Consider the following 18,899-nt stretch of genomic DNA (forward strand, 5'->3'; position numbering starts at 1 on the left):
GGGGGCACCAAGAATTGGGCATAACAACGCAAAGATACTTGCTCAGAGCTTCTCCTTTGTCTAGAGGTTCTAAAGTAATATAACAAAAAACTTCTTATGTCAAATAGGTATATTTTAAGGTGGAACATTCTGGTCTGTCATCTTTCAAGTGGAATGTCCAGAACTTATCAGAGACTTTGTAAATTAGTAACCCATCTCACAGAAAATAATGCATTTGTCTAACCAGGTGAGATGAACATTTTGTTCCTGTTTAGTCAGTTTAGACTTAATTTTCTTAGAGTAGAACCAGTAAGTCTTTATAACACAAAAATCACTGATTTCTTCAACTTTTAACCTTAGATGATACTTTGAATATCCCAAATTTTAAAAAGTAAATGCCTCAAAATGTTATGTCTAACCTGCAGCCGGCATTTCTCACACATTAACAAGATTGATTAACAGGAGAGCTTGTTTAAAATATACAATACATAAATGATTCTTCCCTGGAGTTATAACAAAATTTTGCTTGAGTAAAAGATTTATAATATTAAAAACAATACAAAAATAACCACTAATAATTTCTTTTGTTAGTAATTTTTCAAAGAAAATTAAAGCAATAGTTTAGATACTTCATGACACATTCATTTATTTTTCCTTTTTCATTTGTAAGTTAAGCTTTATGTTTCTCATCTGGTGCTATGAGAGATTGGTGAATATTAGTTATAAATAAATATCTATACATTTTGTCTGGATACTTGCCAAATAAAAATAATTTATAAAACATATTTGTTTTATGAAGAAATATTTTAAGGTTTGCCATGTAGATTTTTTATGTACCTCCTTAAGAACACACCTTTCTTAATATTTATTTCATCAAATGCTTTTTCCAGGAAAAATAGTTGAATCAGTTAGGTACCAATAGAAGCACAGTTTTCAAGGTGACCTAATGAGCTGGTGGTATTGATTGTAGTTATGATCAACAAAATAAATGCAATTAAAAATATAAAAGATGAAATATAACATAAACTGTCTTATTAGAAACAATCCACACCCATATGCCTATGAAGAAATTATTAATAGTTCAGTAAATGTTTATTAATCTTCCTTAATAGTAGAGCTCTATTACATTTAAATGTAAACAAAATAAATTAAAGAGAAAAGGGTAGAGAATGTTATTTTTTTATAAAAATGTAATATATAAGGAGATAATTCTTATAAGTGAGCATAGAAAATCATTTTATACAATGGAATCTAATCTGAGTAGAGATGCTTCAAAAAGTTTAGAAAGGACAATAAAGAATTTAGAACCTGGATAAACCATTAGCAGGGATTCACAGGAGTGACCAGTTTTCAAAGAAGTTCTTTTGTAAGAAAACTTCTACAGAAAAGTATTGCAGTAAACTAAAGTAATCTCACATGAAAAGTAATATATATGTTGTTGCTTCATTTTAAGGATTTTCCATAGCAACTAAGTCATGAAGAGTCAATTCCCATGAACATGGAGGTAAGATTTTACATGATGGGTCTGGTGGTCACTGACATCCTTTTGGCAATAAAGTATTTTTCAATTAAGAAATGTATATCTTGGGGCCGGAGAAATGGCTCAGCAGTTAAGGTAATTGCCTGCAAAGCCTAAGGGCCCAGGATCAATCACCCAGGACCCATGTAAATGAAGATAAACAAAATGGCACATGCATCTGGAGTTCTTTTGCAGCAGCTGGAGATCCTGGTATGCCCATTCTCTCTTTCTCTTTTTCTATCTTTCTCTCTCATTCTCTCTCTTCTCTCTACCTCTGCTTACAAATAAATAAATAACAAAAAATGTATGTCTTTAGATAATTATATTTTATATCTGTTAGGCTAAAGTGTAGTGTGAACATTACTTTTATGTGCAATATACAATAAAAAACATCTTTCTTGCTTTACTGAAGGATTTACTTCATTGTGATGGTCTGTAACTAAAACCATAGCATGTCACGGGTATTTTACAGTGAGTTTCATTTACTGTCACAATAATGATCTTCAGAGTATTTCTGAAAATAAGACTACGAATTTAGACTCTGACTGATAAAAATAAAACCTGATATAATTTATTATAATTTTCATGGTGGTATAAGAATACCTGTCTACACACATACTCTATAAGATAGATGTCTTAGCTTTCTTATTGTTACAGTATTTAGGTATCATTTAGTATCTTTATTGAAAGACCAAGATATGTTAAACTCAAGTTAATCAAAGATCTAAAAGGAATGAGGAACAAGAGAGAAAAATGAAATATATGTGTCATGGAAGCAGAAGACAGAACTACTTGAAGAAATGCAGGGTACCAGTAAGAGGAAAAGTGGGAGTATTGTGAGGGGCAGTGGAAAGATGAATAGGAGCAGAGTATATTCATGTGCATATGTGAAAATGTTCCAATGAAATCCATTGCTATGTTTACTAACAAAATTCATAATTTCCAAATGGCAACAGAGTTATAAGTAAAATAGAAACAACAACATACTGCTCAGAGGACATTAGATTTGTAATACATAAAAAGTAATAAGACCACTTATATGCTTTTGTATTTTTCAAAAGCTCTAAGCCAACTGATATATTTTTTTTCAATAGTATACTCTCAGTAGGTAACAGTTCCTAGCACACAGATGTGGTTAAATTAATGATGTTTATGCATTAAATAAATGGAATAAGAAAGTATAATAATTAGGGTGAATTCATTTTTTCCTTTGCCATATGCAACAACTATTGTGTAGCAAAAAAAAAAAAAAAAAGTATTCATGGGGTGGATGAGATCCAAACACATCAGAAATAAGAAGCCTGGGCTCACCCTAAGTTTCCATTCCTTTACTATTCAGTTTACAATTTTCAAACACATATATAGAAACCATTACTGAGGAAAGAATTAGTGAAGTAGCTTTATTTTCAAATAGCCAGTCAGGAGAGAGCCCAAAGAAGGAACCAAAAAGACGTTACACTATTGGCTGCTTCAGCAGAACACAGCATTTGATCCAGTCTTATTTAATCAACTCTCTCTGAACCCCTACTCAGGTGTGCTGACCTCTTCCTGAGTCATCTCCCTGTGCCCCAGACAAGTCAGCCCTCTCTAGGCCCACTATTCAGATATACTAAGCTCGTCCTGAACCAGCCTCCTGAGGTCAGATGAATTACTACTTTCTCAGACTAAACAGCTTGAGGGTAAAGCCTATCACTGTAAAACCCATTGAAAAATACCAGGAGCCCAAAACAGCCCCCCAGATGCAGACAGGCAGATAACCTTGTGACCATAGCATGACCATTGACCCCGCCTAATGTACTATAGATAACCCTGTCAGGATGTTTCCGAGAAGAAAACAAAAAAAAGGATCCCCACCGACCCCAAGTCTATTAATAAGTAACCAGTGCTGGGACTGAAATCATGCTTCTGCTTCTGTAAACCTGCTTCTGCTCTCCCTAACCCTATAAAAAGAGACCCTTCCCCTTGCCTGGCGCACTCAGCTTCTCGAAGGACTGGAGTGCCCGCAGGCGCCTGTGTGAACAATAAAGCTGCCTCTTGCCTTTGCATCCAGTGGCTCGGTCTTGGTTCTTGGGCGCGGGTCTCCCACCACGGAAGATTCCCCCTCCCCCAGGAATCTTACAGCTGGGGGCTCATCCGGGATTTGGGGACCCCCGCCCAACCCAACTACTGCCCACCGGAAGGTAAGCGTTTGATTTGGTGCACCATTCTGTCTGTCTATGTCTGGTTTCGTTTTTGACTGTTTGCACTGCGTTAGAAAATCGGCTCGGATCCGATGTCATTTTGTATCTGGGCGGCCTGAGAAGGAGCTGACGGGCTCGGACTTCTCCCCTGCCACCCTGGAGGATGCTCCAGGGAATTTGGGAGCCCGATTTTTTGGAGCTCAACAAGTATCCGAGGGATACGTTAGTCTGTTGGGTGGAAGAACAGTCTCCCCGTCTGAATCTGCATTTTCAGTTTGTTACCGAAGCCGCGCTGCACGTCTCTCTGCCGGCTGTCTCTCTGTTGTCTTAGTCCTTGGTGTTTTTTTAGTGTTGTCTCTTGACAAAATGGGTCAAAAAATGGTGACCCCCCTGAGTTTAACCCTAGATCATTGGAAAGACGTTCGGAAGATCGCTTCCAACCAGTCAGTAGACGTCAAAAAGGAAAAATGGCAAACTTTCTGCTCTGCAGAATGGCCCACTTTCAATGTGGGCTGGCCAAGGGATGGAACTTTTAACCTCTCTACTATTTTACAGGTGAAAGCTAAAGTGTTTGATCGTGGCCCACACAGACATCCAGATCAGGTCCCCTATATAGTTACCTGGGAATGTCTGACAGTCGACCCGCCACCCTGGGTCATTCCTTTCATTCCTCCTCAACCTACCCCACCGCTGCCTATCCCTGCCCCTACCTCCTCCTCCTCTTGTTGTCCAGTTGATACCAAGAAGCCCCTAAAACCAGTACTTCCCCCGGACCCCAACACCTCCCTTATAGATCTCCTCTCGGAGGAGCCCCCTCCCTATAGATCTCAGACCCAAGATACCCCTAGCCACCAGCCACCGGCCCCTTCGGCCCCACCCGAGCTCCCTTCCCCAGTGGCTGGACGTCTGAGGAGTCACTGAGAGCAGCCACTTAAGAAGGAGACTTCACAAGCCTTTCCCTTGAGGCAGGGGCCAGGGGAACAGGTTCAATATTGGCCCTTCTCTGCCTCAGACTTATATAATTGGCGGACCCACAATCCGCCTTTCTCCAAAGACCCTACTGCCTTAACTAACCTGATTGAATCTATCTTAGTTACCCATCAACCCACTTGGGATGATTGCCAACAACTCTTACAGGCTCTTCTTACGACAGAAGAAAAGCAGAGAGTCTTTCTGGAAGCCCGAAAGAATGTTCCAGGAGATAACGGGAGACCTACCCAGATACTAGATGAGATTAATGATGCTTTTCCTTTGACCCGCCCTGACTGGCATCACACCTCAGCAGACGGTAGGGGACACCTACGCCTTTATCGCCAGTTGCTCATAGCGGGCCTCCGTGGTGCTGGGAGCCACCCTACTAATTTGGCCAAGGTAAAGCAAGTAATACAAAAACTAGATGAGTCCCCTGCTGCCTTTCTAGAGAGAAGTAAGGAAGCCTATCGCATGTACACCCCCTATGATCCGGAGGATCCTAATCAGGGGGTAAATGTGTCCATGACTTTTATCTGACAGTCTGCCCCAGATATTAGAAATAAACTTCAAAGATTAGACAATTTACAAGGACAGTCTCTCCAAGATTTATTAAAGGAAGCAGAAAAGATTTTTAATAAGCGAGAGACACCAGAAGAGAGAGAAGACCTCTTACGTAGGGAGGCAGAGGACAGGGAGGACAAACTTAGGAAAGAAGCAGAGGACAGGGAAAATGCAAGAGAACGCAAAAGGAGCAAAGAATTGAACCGCCTCTTGGCCACTGTAGTACAGAACAATGATAGGACTAATAGGTTGGGAGACCAAGGGAGACCCAGACCCAGAGTGGACAGGGACCAATGTGCATACCCCAAAGAAAAAGGACACTGGGTAAAGGACTGCCCTAAAAGACCCAGGAAACCAACAGATTCCACCCCAAAATCCAACCTGTTTGCCCTAGATGAAGACTAGGGCAGTCAGGGCCAGGAGCCCCCCCCCCCCCCGAGCCTAGGCTAACTCTTACTGTTGGGGGGCACCCTGTCACGTTCCTAGTGGACACTGGTGCCCAACATTCGGTCCTCACCCAGTGCCCTGGACCCCTGAGTGACCGGACTGCCTGGGTACAAGGTGCCACAGGAGGAAAACAATACCACTGGACCACCGAACAGAAGGTACATTTAGCCACCGGTAAGGTCACTCATTCTTTTCTACACATACCAGATTTCCCCTACCCATTGTTAGCGAGGGACCTTCTAACAAAATTAAAAGCCCAAATTCATTTTGAAGGAACTGGGGCCAAAGTATCTGGTCCTAAGGGAGTTCCCTACATGTACTGACTCTTAATCTGGAAGATGAATATCAGCTCCATGACAACTCCCCAAGTGATCCTAAAGATATAGATTATTGGCTAAAGGCCTACCCGCTGGCCTGGGCAGAAACTGGAGGGATGGGATTGGCCAGACAACAGGCCCCCCTTATTATAACCTTAAGGACATTGGCATCCCCAATATCAGTTAAACAATATCCAATGTCTAATGAGGCCTACCTGGGAATTAGACCTCACATAAGAAGGCTCTTGGACCAGGGAATTCTGACCACCTGTAGATCCCCATGGAATACTCCACTATTACCTGTCAAGAAGCCTGGTACCGGGGACTATCGCCCTGTCCAAGACCTTAGGGAAGTTAACAAAAGGGTGGAAGATATCCACCCCACTGTGCCTAATCCTTATAACCTGCTGAGTTCTTTACCTCCCTCTCATCAGTGGTATTCAATCTTGGATTTAAAGGATGCCTTTTTCTGCCTGAGACTGGCTCCCCAGAGTCAGCCACTGTTTGCATTTGAATGGAAGGACCCTGACTGTGGAATCTCAGGGCAATTAACATGGACAAGACTTCCCCAGGGATTTAAAAAGAGTCCCACCCTCTTTGATGAAGACTTACACCAGGACCTGGCTGACTTTCGAGTCCAGCACCTGTCTTTAATTCTGCTCCAATATGTGGATGACCTCCTGCTTGCGGCCTCCTCACATAAGGACTGTCATACAGGTACCGGGGCCCTGCTTGAGACTCTGGGACGCTTGGGCTATAGAGCTTCTGCTAAGAAGGCCCAAATCTGTCAACAGGAGGTCACCTACTTGGGGTACAAATTAAGAAATGGCCAACGCTGGTTAACACCGGCCCGCATAGACACTGTAGCTCGCATTCCTGTCCCCCAGAACCATAGACAGCTCAGAGAGTTCTTGGGGACCGCCAGGTTCGGTCACCTATGGATACCAGGGTTTGCTGAAATGGCAGCCCCCCTTTACCCCTTGACTAAATAAGGAACCCCCTTCAATTGGACTGAGCCACAACAAGAGGCTTTTGACAAAATTAAACACTCTCTCCTCTCTCCTCTGGCTTTGGGCTTGCCTGACATCACCAAGCCCTTCGAGCTATTCATAGATGAAAGACAGGGGTTTGCGAAGGGAGTGCTAACTCAGAGGCTTGGACCATGGAGGCGCCCGGTTGCATATCTTTCAAAAAAGTTAGATCCAGTGGCCTCAGGCTGGCCACCATGCCTAAGAATGATCGCTGCAGTTGCAGTCTTAACCAAGGATGCAAGTAAACTAACCCTGGAGCAACCTCTGACTGTGCTAACGCCACATGCCATTGAGTCTATCGTGAGACAGCCCCCAGATCGCTGGCTGTCTAATACACGTATGACTCATTATCAATCCTTGCTTCTCGACAAAGACCGTGTGCAATTTGGTCCAGTAGTGGCCCTAAACCCGGCCACCCTGTTGCCCCTCCCTGAGGGGCCAGAGACTCAAAACTGCCAGCAGATTCTTGCAGAGGTACACGGAACCAGGAAGGATCTTACTGACCAGCCTCTACAGGATGCAGATTTCACCTGGTACATGGATGGTAGCAGCTTCCTACTGAATGGTGAGAGGCGGGCCGGGGCCGCAGTGACCACCAGAGACCAGGTAATCTGGGCTAGCGCCCTGCCTGGAGGGACTTCGGCACAAAAAGCAGAACTCATTGCCTTGACTCAAGCCCTCCAGCAGGCTAAAGGTAAAAGACTCAATGTGTACACTGATAGCCGGTATGCGTTCGCCACTGCCCACATACATGGGAAAATTTACAAAAGAAGGGGCCTGCTGACTTCAGAGGGAAAGGAAATCAAAAATAAGACTGAGATATTGGCCCTCCTCAAGGCTCTGTACCTACCCCAGAAGCTCAGCATTATACACTGTCCAGGCCACCAGAAAGGAAACAGCCCTGAGGCCATAGGGAACAGGTTCGCTGATAAAGCCACCCGTGAGGCAGCTCTGGGACCCCAACTCTTGATTTTGATGGTCACTGAGGAGGGGACTCCGAAAACAGCATCTCCAACTCTGGGTTGGGAATACACGAATGAGGACTTGGATTTAATTCAGAAACTGGGGGCATCATATGATGCTGCCCACGACAAATGGACTTACCTAGAAAAGACTATTGTACCTCAAAAGATTACAGCCCTCCTAATTAAGCAACTTCACAAGCTAACCCACATGAGCACTCAGAAGATGAATACTCTACTAGAACAAAAGGAAACAGGACATCTTTTTCTAAACAAAGGTTCAATCCTAAAAGAAGTTGCAAACACTTGCAAAGTGTGTGCTCAGGTAAATGCTGGACGAGCCCAGATGGCCCTTGGGTCCCGCCTGAGGGGACACCAACCCGGGGCTTGTTGGGAGCTCGACTTCACTGAGGTAAAACCGGGTATGTATGGTTACAAATATCTCCTAGTTTTTGTAGACACTTTTTCAGGATGGGTAGAAGCATTTCCTACCAAGCATGAAACCGCCAGAGTGGTAACCAAGAAATTGCTAGATGATATCTTTCCTCAGTATGGAATGCCACAGGCACTCAGGTCAGACAATGGTCCTGCCTTTGTCTCCCAGGTAAGTCAGTCAATGGCCAAGGCACTGGGGATCAATTGGAAGTTACATTGTGCATACAGACCCCAAAGGTCAGGTCAAGTAGAAAGGATGAATAGAACAATTAAGGAGGCTTTATCTAAATTAACGCTTGCAACTGGCTCAAAGGATTGGGTACAACTCCTACCCCTGGCCCTCTACAAGGCCCGGAACACCCCAGGCCCTCATGGCCTAACCCCCTTTGAAATCCTCTATGGCAGTCCCCCGCCAGCTGTCACTTTCATGCTTACAGAAATTTCTAATTTTACTGATACCCCCACCTTACAGGCTCACTTGAAGGCCCTACAGTTGGTACACCAGGAAGTTTGGAAACCTCTAGCAGCTTCCTATAAAGAGGCGACTAATAAACCACTAATCCCCCATTCATTCCAGATAGGGGACTCGGTTTGGGTCCGTCGACATCAGACCAAGAATCTGGAACCTCGCTGGAAAGGACCTTACACCGTGCTCCTGACAACTTTCACGGCCTTAAAAGTAGACGGAATCGCCACTTGGATCCACGCCTCCCACGTCAAATCTGCCCTGACAGAATACCCAGACAGCACACCACCAAACCCCGCATCATGGAAAGCACATCGCACTCCAAATCCCCTAAAGATAAGACTCTCTCGATCTTAACATGCCTCTTCTTAACTTTCAGTTTTGTGAGTAACGTCTCTGCTAGTCCTCACCTTCCCTTATCCTTGACCTGGCTAGTCATTTCTGAGGAAAGACAAGTTATTTGGTCTACTACCTCCCCTGTCCCGTTATGGACATGGTGGCCCTCCTTAACCCCCAATCTGTGTGCCTTGACCGCCCATAGAAAACCTTTTGAAGAGACCCTAAAAAGGACCCATCGGAGGAGACACAACCCTCCTGTTAGCCCAGGATGTTACTCCAAACCTGCCAGGCAGTTGTTAAACTCCACTCTATATGTTTGCCCCCAACATGCCCAGGCATCAGACTGTGGGACTAGATTGGACTATTATTGTAAAAACTGGGGATGTGAAACCACTGGAAATGTATACTGGCAACCCAAATCCTCCTGGGATTTTATTACTGTAACTCGCCTAAATCAGGGTAACAAGATGCTTCTAAACATTACTTTTACCTCTCCCGGCAAGGCAGATAGGACATGGCTTAAAGGCCATACTTGGGGGTTCCGTCTTTACTTAGATGGGCCAGACCCAGGTTTCCTCCTTACCATTAAGCTCCAATTATTGACTGACATAAGTCCAATAGGCCCCAACCCAGTTCTACCAGTTCAAAAACCTATCCCCCAACTCCCACTTTCCTTGGCCCCGCCTTCTAAACCTACCAATGTTATAATTCCCCTTCCTAAAAGACCAACCACTCATCCCTATAAACCCCAGGTGCGGCGAGCCCCTGTCCCACAGGAAAAGCACGACCAGCAAACAAGGATCCTTCTCGATCACACTTTATTGGAGAGCCTCTTGGTTAACAGGAAAGTTGATGGCGAGGGGCGAGGGGCCCAGGAGTGTAGCTGCTTTTATAGGGCAGAATACTATGGGACGCCTGCTGATTGGCTGCCATAGGCTCACCCACCCACAGGAGCCACGGGATAGGCTCAGGACAAGGTGCATCAAGCGCATGCACAACCTCAAGGGAGGTTGCTGCCTAACTGAGGAAGTATTTACCTCAAGACTGGCGAGAATGGCGTCTGCATTGGCTCCCTACACCCAGGGAACAGGTAATCGACTCTTTAGTCTAATACAGGGGGCTTATCTCTCCCTAAATGCCTCTAACTGTAATTATGCCCAAGACTGCTGGCTCTGTTTAACTGCTAACCCTCCTTACTATGAAGGCATAGCCTTACCAGGAAATTTTACCAATTCCACTAACATTCCTACTCGATGTCTTGCTGTTGCGTCTCATAAATGAACTCTTGCAGAAGTAACTGGCCAGGGCTCCTGTATCGGGACCATACCCACTACTCTTCAACATTTATGTAACAAAACTACTCCTGTGTCCCCTGGAGCTTATTACTTAGAATCTCCAAATGGAACCTATTGGGCCTGTAATACAGGACTAACTCCTTGCATTTCTGCTACTGTCCTTAATTCTACTGCTGATTACTGTGTCCTAGTCCAGTTATGGCCACGCATTACCTACCATAGATCAGAATTCATTCTTCAGGTATTTGAAAACAGACCTAGGCGGGAGCCCATATCCCTTACCATCACCCTCCTTTTGGGAGCAGGAGGAATCTTAGCGGGAATAGGAACTGGAACAACTGCCCTGGTACACTCTGAGCAGACCCGAGCCCTACAAGAAGCAATAACCACAGACCTACAGGCCATAGAAAAATCTATTTCTACCCTAGAAACTTCCCTTACTTCCCTTTCAGAGGTAGTATTACAAAATAGAAGAGGCCCAGACTTGTTGTTTCTAACAGAAGGGGGCCTCTGTGCTGCCCTTAAGGAAGAATGCTGTTTTTATGCTGACCACATGGGCATAGTCCGGGAATCTATGGAAATGCTCAGGGAAAGACTAGCCCAAAGGCAGAGATTGCTAGAGTCACGACAAGGCTGGTTCGAAAGTTGGTTTCATAAATCCCCTTGGTTCACCACCCTCCTATCCACTCTGCTGGGTCCTTTGCTCATTCTTGTGCTCCTATTAACCTTTGGTCCATGTATTCTCAAAAGGCTGGTACAGTTTATACGAGACAGGCTCTCAGTTATCCAGGCGTTCATCCTCACTAGTCAGTATCAGTCATTAAGCCAAAATGACATAGGATTATAAGTAAAAGATTTTACTCAGTTCCAAGAGAAATGGGGGAATGTAAAACCCATGGAAAAATACCAGGAGCCCAAAACAGCCCCCCAGATGCAGACAGGCAGACAACCTTGTGACCATAGCATGACCATTGACCCCGCCTAATGTACTATAGATAACCCTGTCAGGATGTTTCCGAGAAGAAAACAAAAAAAGGATCCCCACCGACCCCAAGTCTATTAATAAGTAACCAGTGCTGGGACTGAAATCATGCTTCTGCTTCTGTAAACCTGCTTCTGCTCTCCCTAACCCTATAAAAAGAGACCCTTCCTCTTGCCCGGCGCGCTCAGCTTCTCGAAGGACTGGAGTGCCCGCAGGCGCCTGTGTGAACAATAAAGCTGCCTCTTGCCTTTGCATCCAGTGGCTCGGTCTTGGTTCTTGGGTGCGGGTCTCCCACCACGGAAGATTCCCCCTCCCCCGGGAATCTTACAATCACAATTAAGTTCATATCTCCTGAGGCCTGAACCTCCAGGTCACTGTAAGTCCCCTTGTCTCAACTGGTCTGGACTGAGATGGGGGAGAGGACTCCTACTCTCACATGGGCTCTCTACCCTTCCTGCTTTCCACATAACAGGAACTCTCTGCACTTTCCTTCTCTTAATCTAATAAAGTCTAAGTCCTACCCTCTGGTCTATGGATTTTAATTCTTTAAATTTGTAAGACAAGAATCTAAGGATACCCCCAAATTTATTGGTGCATTGGCTTATGTTGGTGTATTAATAAAGAACCCCAAGACTCCCATTACAATTAATATATTTATTTGTTAATTCAGAAGGTAAGTCTAAATTTGCATAAAATATTCCATTGTCCTTCAATTTACTTATCTGTTTATATCCATAGGCTATTATAATATAAAGTAAATTTATATAAATAAAGGAATTTTTTCCATTTTATGTAAACAGAGCAGAAGGAATTTATCAACAGATTTTCCTCACACTCCTGTCAATGCAAAACACAGCTCTCATCTCAAAAAGAATAAGAAATACTTTATTCGAACGTCAAATATGAGTAACTGTCACCTGAGTAAGACATATTCAGGTTTCCTGAATAACATAGCTGAGCATGAAAGTAGTTATATTAATTTTTACAGTCAAAGAACAAAATAAGATCATAAAGCAGGCATTTTCCCAATACACTAGGGGGAACATAAATTAGGCAATTGTGATGGCATCTATTGATTTTCAACTTTACACAATATAAAATCACCTAAGAAATTAAACTTAGGACTTCTCTGTGAGTGACTAACTTCAGTATATTAATTGATGTGGCAACGGCAACATTTGCCTTAATTGTGAGTTGAACTTGTTCATGTTCTGGGGCCTTTGACTGAATAAAAAGGACAAAGCAAGCTGAGCACTTGCCAGCATTCATAGCTCTCCACTTTCTTGCTGTGGACTGAATATGACCAGCCATGAGTTCCTGCTACTATTACTTCCACACTATGGGCACTTAGGAATCAAATCTGGGCTAGCAGGCTAAGCAAGAAAGCCTTTAACCACTGAAGGAGTTCCCAAATGTTTCATTATACTACATGGACAAGAATTTTCTTTCCTTTCTCCCATTGCTTCATATGTAAATCCACTAACAAATTATTCAGAAAAGATGGTTGAAGATGCCAATTTATTTATAAAAAAATTTAGACTGTTTTATACTTATTGTGAGACAAATTTATATTTCAAATCACAAACTTGTCATGTTAAAACAAGTGATGGAAAGAGCTAGTTCTGTTGGTTTTTTGAAATAAGGCTAGGTCTTACTCTTCTGTTTTCTAATGAAATGTCTTTTTGTGGAAAAGTAACACATAAACAGAGAGATTTCATTAAACCTACATTAAAAGGGAAAGAAACCCCAAAATATGTTGTTAATGAATTGAAGCAATTAGTGGTTGAAATCAGTGAAATGCATTCAATTCAGCAAAGAATGAGGGCTCCTAGAGACCCAAAGCACAAACACTATGTCTGGCTTCATGCGCTGAGGGTGTAGAGAGAAAGGATTACTTTATCCTTTTCTTAAATTGATTAAAGTCATTTGGCACAAATTGTAACGTTTCTTTCTTCTCTTGCTTTCTTGAACATAGTCCTATTTAATATCAGACTCTCGCACTGGGAAGTGAAGAGAGGAAGTAGCACGAAGAGGGAATAATTCATACATTATTTCTGTCTTTGGTGTACATATCCTGTGCACCTGCAGCTCTGGGACATCCATGGCAACAGAAGTGCTTAGAAATTCAAAGCAAGTTTGTAAAGTGCATGTTTTACCATGCAAATCGCGTACATCATACACCTGTACAGAGATAAGCAAAATGGTTTACTTGGGAAAAGTTCTTAAACCCACACCTTTTTTCATTTTACCTTTGTGGATGACAAAATCATGTTTGGTCAGGCTTCAGTATATTTCAGAATGCTGTTCAACTCCGCAATTTTTTTTGAGTGTGTTGAGTGTTGCAAAATGAATTAAAGGACAGCAAACACAAAAGAGCTGTGCATTAATGAGTGTTCACAGTGAGCTGTATTCATCCATTTGCACTTTGGTTCATGAATAATAAGTAACCATTCATGCTGCTAAGTAAGCAAACTAGCCACAAAGGTGAGAAAAGACAGTGATTTAGTAGAAAACGCAATAAGCAGGGGGTTTCTCTAACCTTAGGGTGCTTTTCATTTGCTTAATGGTTTAGCAGAGGACCTGACTACACAAGTGTTAGCAAATCAACACCTTTTCTTTATAGTGTCCCTTAACTACAGGAACTCACCAGAATCACACTTATTGGGTGGTAGGGCTTTTCAGAACTAAATTGATGAGATCCTGTTGCTGCAACTGAATAGAATCTGGTTCTATTTCTTTGGTGTGAATTTTTTTTCTTATAGAACTTTGACAAAAGCTTTCAAAAAACACCCCATATTAAAAGAGGAAAATATATAATATTTTTCCTAAACCTTCATAAGACCTTGCTATTTTCTCTGTGATATGTGTCAGGATTTTTCATACAGCTGATCAATACATGCATTCCTTAGTTATTTTTTTTCACTTATTCAAAACAGTTTTGATTGGACACCTATGTGAGGTAATATACTGGACAAATAAAAACATCTAAAACATTGTATTTAAATTAAAAGCTGAAACATAAAATGCAAAAAAAAAACATAGATCTAGGAAAATCAGAAAAATAAATGCAAAAGACCATATGATTCTATCTTAATAACTAAGGTAGATTTATTGTATTAATGTTGTATAGAAGAACTATATAAAAATGTGATAGATGAAGCTGACAAGACACAGGCATTATCTGAAATGAAAGCAATAATGGACTCTCAAATGTGGAACTGGAAATAAAAGAACGAATAGAAAAAATAATGAAATTTTTACTTTTCTCATTAGGAAATTTAAAGGAAATGCCAGTAGATAGTGACCTTAAGAAATAAAGAAATACCTGCTACTATTAAGGTGAAAAGACTAGTGAAATTTGTCTTTGAGTTTATGACCAGTAAGAAATGGAAGCATAATGTTACCAGGGCCTAGGGTCCATACTGCTCACCAGTCTCCTAAATCAAGTGTGTCAGTTACTCTCTCTTTGCTGGGACACAATACTAGGCCAGAAGCAGCTTATAGAAGCTAAAATGACTTCTTTTGGCTTATAGATTCCAGAGTGTAGAACCCATAATGTCAGGAAAGGCATGAGAGGCCAGAGTGAGATGTCTGTATCACATCTCACCAAAGTCAAAAAGAAGTGGAAGAACAGTAAGTAAAAGCCACATTATAGCACCTCCAAACTTTCCCTCAGTGACACATTTCCTCCAACAATGCTCCTCCAGCTTGGTACCACATATTGAAACACATGAATCTATAGGAGGCATTTTACAAACACCACAAACAATAAGCAGCTGTTAGTGGAGAAAAAGAAAAACAAAACATTTATTCAAAGGTGGACCTTTAAAATTAGAAGAAACTTTTACTCCTGAGGTCTCCATCTTCAAGGGATCAGGCATACAAGGACTTTTATGGAAAACAGTGGGATTATAATGGGACAATAAATAGAAAACCTTTACACTGTGCACTGACTCAGAACACTAGCACCTTATAGGCTCCTATTTTTTAAAGACATGGTCTCATTTATCCCAAGCTGGCCTTGAAAATTTTTATGTATCTGAGAATAACTTTGAACTTCAAATACTTTGGTATTCATCACCAGTGCTGAAATTATAGGCAGTGCCACCACATCATGTATATGTAGTGCTTATCATTATCATTAAACCCAGGGCTTCCTGCATGCAATTCAAGCAATCTACCAACTAAGTTACATGCCAAGCCTCTTTCCTCTTTTGTTAGAGATCTAGATTCTCAATTTCCTGAGATTAACATGAGCATTCTCTTTCTATAAACATATTACTTTAAAATTTGGAATATTTTCTGAAAATCATGGGTTAGTTAGATATGAGGATTTATTTGAAAATTTGAACTTCCTGTCATCATAAATTTTGTTAAAAATAAGAAATATTTAACAAAATTCTCAAATTAACAAAATGAACTGACAAATTAGTATTTATCTATATAATTGTGGCTTCTGCTTAGATGATACAACATTAAAATGAACAAAAAAGAAAAAAAAAACTAAATGCCAGTGAATTTTAGAGAATTGTGGTCCTTTTTCTGCAACCAATAAGAGAAGAGGATTAAGATCAACTGCTACCTCAAAATCCAAAGAAAGGCATGCAACTCCCAAACAAGGTGGAATGAAAACCCTTCATTACATGGAAGAAGAAATACTGGAAAATAACTATTATAATATATATATATTATAATATAATATAAAATAATATATAATATATATTAATATTTAATATATAAATATAATATAATATAATATAATACTATATTATATTATATTATATTATATTATATTATATTATATTATATTGCTGCAGGTAGAATGTGGAGTAATACTTAAATGTATAATTCCAGAAGAGTTTAGACAAATATTTCAAAGTTAAATCTCAATTTTTGACTACTCACTCCATATATGATAGGACTGGGGAAGTTGGAAGTTGTGAGAAAGCTTCCTTTGCTGATAATGATTTTCTTGAAGGAAAGAGTGATTGATGCAATGTGTTTTCTGACCCAAAACTTGCCTACTTTTCACTCTTTTAAAGCAAAATATTCAAAAGTGGCTGAGATGAGGAAAAATTAATTCTGTCATTAGAGCACAGCTGAAGACCCACTGCATGTAGAAAAGCTAAAATAAAGGAACTAATATGCCAAGGAGGAACAGGATTATTCACAGGTCCTGATTATTAGTGGTTTCCCACAAAATCACTCAGGAGATCCCCATGGTGAGACTCCAATACAGACCTCAGGTATGTAAGCCAAACACAAACATAGGTAGACATGATGGCACACATCTGTGAATCCAGTGCTGGGTAGAATAAATAAGAAGATACCAAGATTCATGCTAGCATGGGTAACATAGTGAATTCAAGGCTGGTGGTGAGAATTGGCCAAATAAAACATAACAAGACAGATCAAATCAAAATAATATAAAGCACAATGACACAGCATGTGCATAGAACTGAGAACAATTAGAGAAGGGAATGGTTTCTTTCCCCTCCCATGAAGGCTAATAGTTTTGAGTTACAAGCAAGTGTCTACAAATCTGAAATGCTTAAAAAGGCTTTGGCCATCTTCTCAGAATGGGAGGGTGGGGATAATGCAGTAAAATCTTTGAAGTGTCCTTGCAAATACAATACTTGAAACTGAGGTTAGAGCAGATACTAAACAAAACCCAAGGGAAAACCTTCCTTTGACCTATATTCAAGTCAACACTAGGATAATTTAAAATGCCTGATGCAATGAGGAGGAAAATAGTATCAATGGAAAGTAACATTTGCTCTGTTTACTGCTCTACTACAATCTCAGATACAGAAACTTATAGGAAGGGAATAGATTTGCATAAGGCCAATCTTGAAAATATAGATTAAAAACAAAATAGCCTAAAAAAATCAATGAAAATAACAATGAAATACACAATTAAAAAGAATTCAAATCATCTGAGTGTATTGACTCAAACTTTATAAGGCCTAAATGAAGACCAAAAATATGTTAGTTTATTCTACCATGTATACACATACTAAATTTTCAATCAGTATCTCATAATTTTGTATAATAAACTGATACTTAATTTAAAACAAAAGACAATCAGGCTGAAAAGATGGCTGAAAGGGTAAAGTATTAGGACCTGAGTTAGGATATCTTGAACCTGAAGAAAGCCAAACACAGTAGCAAACAACTATAATCCCAGCCTGACTATGGTGAAATGGAAAGTGTAAAAAGGAGGATTGGAACCAATGGAAACCTACTTTTTTGGACAATGGCACATCTAGAAGCCATAGATGGTTACTAGAAAAATTTCAGTGCCAGGGATGAGATAGGTTCCAGTGACTTGTTAGACAGGGAGGTCCATGATGAATCCCAAAACATTATAGGCCATTGCCAAATCTCTTGGTTTCCCACCAGGAATAGATGGTAAGATTATATTGCTGAAGACTCCACATACTTAGGCTGCAAGGTCACTGAGAAATCCTGCTGGAGCTGATCTGAAGACCTCCTCTCTGTAGACCAGGTGACAGAAAGTTGGCAAAAGCTATGCTTTGTGCAGTTCCATGGGAGAGAGAAATCACTAGTGGAGATAAATAAGAGTGGACACTGCAAGTCTTAATTTTGGCCAGCCAGGAAAATGAGCCAATGGGTACAATAGTGACATGTCTGTTATGGGAGAGACCAACCACTCTGTAATTGGACTGATGGTCTGCTCCACAGGAAAGAATACATGCCTGATATTGAAAACCTATGACAGGGGAAGTCATGAGCCCTAGGGGTGTAATATCTGCTGGTGTCTGGATAAATATATCTATGATGCTCACTGTTGCAGATAGCTTCAGGTTTGCTGAGATGAACTTCCAGACCAGGCACAGTTATGGAGGGATTTATTGAAACTTACAGATCCAGAAGAAGTTCCATAATGGCAGAAGAAGCTGGCCTGTTTTCACAGGAACAAAAGCAGAGAAAGAAGCACAAGCCTGAAAGGCATAAGCCACATAGAGCAACACACTTCAGGAATTCCAGCTAGGCACACTTTACATATCTTTAGATTGAAATCTCAAACCTACCACTGCACATTAAGATCTGCCCAGTTCTTGCAGGTGGCTGCAGAACCAAACTCCAAGCTAACAAAACATTGAATGTATTGGGGGCCATATATTCAAACTACCACACTCTGCCCCTGGCTCTCAATAGATTTAATACCATCACACATTGTAAATTGTATTTAGTCTAATTTCGAAGGTCCCCACAGTCTTGACCACCTTAAGATAGTGAGTCCTGTAAAATCAAACAACTTAAATTATGACAACATATAAAGGCACAGAGTAAACATTTTCAAGTGGTATGAGGCATAACAACGAGAGACTGATACAATGCAACTCAACAACCATCAAACAAACATCAAACTTCTGCAGTTCAAGTTTAA

At 41.1% G+C, this 18,899-nt stretch overlaps 1 pseudogene; it reads left to right on the plus strand.

Annotated features, from left to right (window-relative positions):
- Positions 1–4,044: 4,044 nt before the first annotated feature.
- Positions 4,045–5,262, plus strand: LOC123456623 (annotated as a pseudogene).
- The last annotated feature ends 13,637 nt before the right edge of the window (positions 5,263–18,899 follow it).

Source organism: Jaculus jaculus, chromosome X (assembly GCF_020740685.1).
Source record: "Jaculus jaculus isolate mJacJac1 chromosome X, mJacJac1.mat.Y.cur, whole genome shotgun sequence".
NCBI lineage: Eukaryota > Metazoa > Chordata > Mammalia > Rodentia > Dipodidae > Jaculus > Jaculus jaculus.